Source organism: Pezoporus occidentalis, unplaced genomic scaffold (genome assembly GCF_034315485.1).
Source record: "Pezoporus occidentalis ecotype Australia unplaced genomic scaffold, CSIRO_AGI_Poc_V1 ctg85, whole genome shotgun sequence".
Lineage (NCBI taxonomy): Eukaryota > Metazoa > Chordata > Aves > Psittaciformes > Psittacidae > Pezoporus > Pezoporus occidentalis.
The window spans coordinates 1453122-1459121 of record NW_026916212.1 but is presented as its reverse complement, the minus strand read 5'-3'; positions in this window follow the sequence as shown (position 1 = coordinate 1459121).

Below are 6000 nucleotides of genomic sequence, written 5' to 3'. Positions count from 1 at the left end.
AAGACATAGCGCAGAAAAAGTATCTGGGAAGCTGTTCCGTTTCTCATTTTTTATTTCTATGTAAAAGAGATGCAAAGACTACCATTAGAAACTTTTTTCTAGTTCTAGAAAATTAGTTCTTTTCTAGGATAACCCTCTAAAAGAGAAATTTCTTTCTTGGAAAGGTGAATCTACTGTAAAATTCTGAGCAGCTTTCTCTCTACCATGTGGTCCTAGCTTGTAGATTGGTCTATAACTGTTATGAGAGAACAGATGAAACAGATGAAATGATGAAATGCTTTCATTCATCCAAATAGCTGTAATTCCACACCCCCCACACCCCCCCTTTTTTCTTTCTTTTATTAATATTTAATTGCCGGGGTTGATACGGTTCTCATTCTTATATTTTTACAATTACAGAAAAGCCAAACTTAACCTTTATAAAGAGGAGGAAAATATTAAGAGCTAAATACTTACTAATTTTGCCAAGTACTGACTGTGGGTTCAGTTTTCTATACTGTTTTACTTGGATCTTTCTGGAAAAAAATACTGACCAGCATGCAAGTAACAATGACAGATGACAGAATCATAGAATCACAGAATATTTAGAGTTGGAAAGGACCTTAAGATCATCTAGCTCCAACCCCCTTGCCATGGGCAGGGACACTTTCCAATAAACCAGGTTGCTCAAAGGCCCATCCAGCCTGGCCCTGAACACTTCCAGGGATGCGTAAGCCACAGCTTCCCTGGGAAACCTGTTCCTGTGTCTCACCACCCTCACAGGGAAGAATTTCTTCCTTATACCCAACCTAAATCTCTCCTGTTTAGTTTGAACCCATTACCCCTTGTTCTACCTCTACAGTCCCCAAAGAGTCCCTTTCTGACAACCTTGTAGGCCCCCTTCAGATAAGCTCCTGGAAGACTGCTATGAGGTCTCCACCCAGCTTCTCTTCTACAGGCTGAAAAGCCCCAGTTTTTTAGCCTGTTGGAGAAGAAGGCAACAGTTCATTACAAGGAAAGAACTGGAAATTATGCTGTAGGAATGGGTTGAGAAAAATCAATTGAACATTCCTTACATGTTGCCTAAATGATTTGATTTAAAACCTTCAAAAGAAGGAATCAAAGCTTCAGGACAGAAAGCAGTTCAGAGAAGAATGTACAAAACCACAGTGAGTAGCTGTATAACTATGCCATGTACCTGATGCACATATACCTGAAAATCATACTAAACTATCACTCTTTAAAATGTCTTCTGCTGGTGAAAAAGTGATTATTTTCTTGTGTCTAAATTAAGATTTCTCCAAGTGTTTTGCTTTTGAGAAACCACTACTATATAATTTCCTCCATTTTTGGTCTCTTAAAGGTTTCTCCAGAGAAAGTCAAATAACAAATAACTGACATTCTCACCCTTAGTCTTTTACAACATTAAGGTCTCTTCAGGGAGATTCAAATTCCATCATCTTTTCTTTTTCTTCTCTTTGTTTCTGTTCTGTAGTCACACATTTACTGATAAATATGTGAACCAATATTAATTTTGTATCATAATAATTTTCTTGGTGAAGTATGCTTTCCTTGGGATTTGCCTTAATATCTTTTTATAGCCTTTATTTCCAGTAAAAATGAAAGCGTCAGGAAAAAGAAAACTGAACACCTTATCATATGCCTCTTTTCAAGTGTTGGCTTCCTTTAAGTACTTTGAAATCTTTTCTGACCTATTCCTCCGTTCTGGTGTCATTATTTTCTTATCACAATTGAATTTTCTGAACTCCAAATTCCTGTAATGTTGTCAATGCTGCAAAATAACCTTATCTGGTATTTAAGTTCATCTGAACTCTTATTTTCACAGAGGTTTGAAGCATTATGTGCAATTACTGAGTGGATTCAGAAAGTTGTTACAGAATTGATGGATTTTCCAGCTAGCAGGAAAGACTGGCTGCCAGAAAACCTGCTGCAGGTTACTTCTTCAAGACGAACTAGGACAGCAGTCTTAGTCCAGCTGTTAGTAATTTGATGTCTCTGCTCTTCATGACCAGGCTCTGACCATTCTGGACAAAGCAGTAAAAAAATATGAGAGGAATTTACCACAGAAATCTTTTTCTGGTTTCTTGTTAGAAATATGCTGGTTCTTTCCTGGCTTTCTCCTGGGCTCCATTCACTTGATGGGGGTAAACAACACAGTTTTACTTTGGAATTACAGTGGTGGTTCTCCGGGTAAATTTATGCAAAAATTGAGGTCCAGCCATCCTGAGATAACAAAATGTCTGTTTCTAAGGTTGCCCAGTCCTTTCCTTGTGAGGAGAAAGCAGGAAGAAATCCTGCTCAGTTTCAGAATAAGCAGAAACCATGTACTTCTTTTTTACTCACCCCTTAAGCTGACAGTCTGTACAATTATGTCATTGCTAAGAATTCACATTAACTTTCAGTCTATTTCTGTGATCATTTGATCCAGAAGCTGACATATAATTTTTTGAGGTGTAGATATTAAAAAATACACGGTTACTTCTTTTGAAATGGTGAATTTGTTTTCCTTAATAACACTAATTATTTCTATTTTTAAGATATTAGACCAGTTTTATTTTATTTTTGGCTAAGAAGTCTTGTCACAGTTTTTTCCATTGTCTATACATTTACATATGGCACTGGACTTTGTATCAGAATTGTGAAAACACCTGGTTTTAGTTCGCTTATTGAACTAAAACAGTTAAGAAAATAAGTGTATCAAAACAAATAGATCTTTCAAGACAAAATGAAGTACTTATTTTCATTTTCATATTCATATCTTTTATTCATTTTTTTAAAAATTTAATATACCTAAATGTCCCCTAGGGATTGCACTCCACAGTGAGACATTTAGCATCTTCACTGGGAAATGTAAAAACAGCATAATGAAAGTTTGAGATCCATGAATTTCATTTTGTCAAAAACAAGAGTCAGATTTTGTGCAAATCCACAGATTTGATTACTGCAAATGTATGTTTTGCTTAACTTACCCACACACACACACACAAAAATATTCAGCTAATATTGTGATATCATATTATTAGCACTGTGCTTGAAGGAAACTAGTAAAAGGTGACATTTCCATTTCTGTACCACGATAGTTTGTGTAGTTTAAATCCTCTTCTTTAAATAGCCTAGAAAGCCATAAGCTTTCATTTTTTCTGTGAATTCTGATACTATAGATTTCTCTTCAAAGGTGAGCAGGGAAAGTCTCATAACTTATTCACAAAGCTACAGATATCTTGACTATACTTGTCACATGGCGGACCTAAGAATAAAGTCAGGTCATCTGATGTAAAGTGGTGGAGAACCACAGCTCAAGTTCTGTTTTACATCATCTGAAGTTGAAAGATAATTTCTGCATCTGTAGTTTCTAAGACCAAAATTTAAAGATGAAATGGCAGCTGCAGAGCCATGATTTAGCATGTGCATTTCTTTATGCACATATGCAATACTTTATGTAGAATAATGTCTTCGTCTAGAATGCATTTTAACCATGGCTAGGTGATTCCTCTCTCAGATATAAAAAATAGTTCTGCACAGTCAGGGTCACATTGTAGCTTACATGTAATTTATATACACACACATTTAAGTTGGGAAGTACCATTCATGCACTACCAGTTAGCTGCAAGTTTAAAATCTGAAAGGCACAGTATAGCATCAATACTAGTGTCTCTGAAGGCAGCAATATATCCTTGCAGCACCTTTTGAAGATTGGCTTAGTTGATCAACAACAAAAATGAAATCTTCCTCCCATGGATGTTTGTAAACACACCTTGTGACACACAGACATGTACATACATGAAGTCTCAGTCACAGTTCATTAGCATCCTGTGTATTAATCTGTTTGACAGTTCTCCTATGCAGAAGTATTCTACAAAGAAACAAATGCAAAGACTAGTTGTTACCCTAAAGTGCAATAATATTAGACTGTCCCAAGACATTGATCAAAAAGCATGTAGATCATTGCACTTTCAAAGGAAGTCTGTCTCTATCAGCATCAAAATCAGTGGACTGGGAAATCTGCAGTGTCTAAATAATGTTTATAGTTTTGCTGTTATGTTTCTATTTAGTGATACAGCCCGTGTGGCCTACTTACATGGGGCTGATGTCTTGCTCAGCTGAAGAAGCAAATGGAAAATCCTTTGATACAGTTTATTTTGTTTTTCTACTGCCTTGTATATTAAAAATGGGTAAGTTTATTTTCTTTTGTTCTGAAAGTAGTAAGAAAATGCTCATAATTTACATAGCAGCAATTGGCTAGCATCCTGGGCTTCTTCTTACCAACCACTTTTATCTGAAAAGCTGTATGGTGGGCACAGACTCATTGGCAAAGAGCACTAGTTAAGGATGTATTATCTCCTCCATATCCATTAGTATTAATTTCTGTAGTACATTCCTGTATAACATGGTGATGTAGAAGTGCATATATTCCTTTTCTCCCTATCCAATTTTTCAGGTGAAAAGATAAGAAGTTAAAATTAATCCCTTAATTAAAAATTAATGTCTAACAGTAAGCTTAATTTCTACTATTTTCTGTTTATATTTCTAGGCTGTATAGAACCTAAGAATCATAAAATAGTTTGGGTTGGAAGGGACCATAAGAGGTCATCTAGCTCCCTGCAATGAGCAGGGGCATCTTCAACTGGATCAGGTAGCCCAGAACCCCATCCAGCTTGGCCTTGAATGGCTCCAGGGATGGGGCATCTACCACCTCTCTGGGCAACCTGTGTCAGCATTTCACCACCCTCACCATAAAAATTTTCTTCTTTATATCTATTCTGAATCTGCTCTCTTTATGTTTAAAAATATATTAATTAAACTTATTAAAAGAAGTATAAAAATGTGAGGGACTGAATGTACTTTCAGCTGAGTGTATGGTCTGGTACATCTCTTTCTTCTTTTTGTCCTATTTTTCATGAGAAAAATACGCATGTGCATGGATGGGAAGGAAAATTTAACTTGTACAGTTTGGTCTAGATGAAGTTTAGCTTTAAGCATACAATTAAATTAATTTACATTTAATTCAAAGAACTACTTCTCAGGCTAGATGAAGCCAATGTAGGATGTATGCATTAGGTGAATCTTGCAAAAGGAGTACTGCGGATGTTTCCGTTCTGGAGTGCTTGGTTCTTTCACAGTAGCTGCTCAGTAATTTGAACATCTGCCTCAGTAGTCTAAGGACATAAATTCTGGTTTTGCAGTGATTGCTGAAGGTCAACACATTTCACCACAGCAAAGGAATGAATTCCAATCATAAAAAGCTCTATTACAGAACTAGTACACTGTTCACAGAGGGTACCAGCAGAAGAAGGTGGGACTGGTCATTTATCAAATTGTCTATTTGTCTTTTAGATTCTTTGACTGTATCTATTCTCATGATAGTGAATTCCTCTCCAATGTAAATGTAGTCTATGTTCGTGAATTATGCATAATACTGTCTCATTATTTGTATAGACATTTCCATATTGCTGAGCACTGCAATATCTGGATCTCCAGAATAATTTAGTTTCATCAGTCTTCAATCAACTGCATATGAAACAAGCCATACTGCTTTGACAGGTGCAGCTAAATTTTGCTCTTATTCACTTCTTCAATATCCAGCCTTCTAGACAAAGCAATACTATAGGAAATAAAAAGCTGAAAATAAAAAAAAGACTAGGGAGAACATAGGCCCCCTCAGGAAGCTCTCAGGAGAACTAGCTACACAGGATTTGGAGAAGGCTGAGATTCTGAATGACTTCTTTGCCTCAGTCTTCACTGGCAAAGGCTCTGACTGCACCACCCAAGTCTTGGAAGGCAGATGCAGGGACTGTGAGAATGAAGATCTTGTGCGCACTGTAGGAGAGGAACTGGTTCGAGACCATCTTAAAAACCTGAATGTGCACAAGTCCATGGGTCCTGACGAGATCCATCTGCAGGTCCTAAAGGAGCTGGTGAATGAAGTTGCGAAGCCACTGGCCATCGTATTTGAGAAATCCTGGCAGTGAGGTGAAGTTCCTGATGACTGGAAAAAGGGAA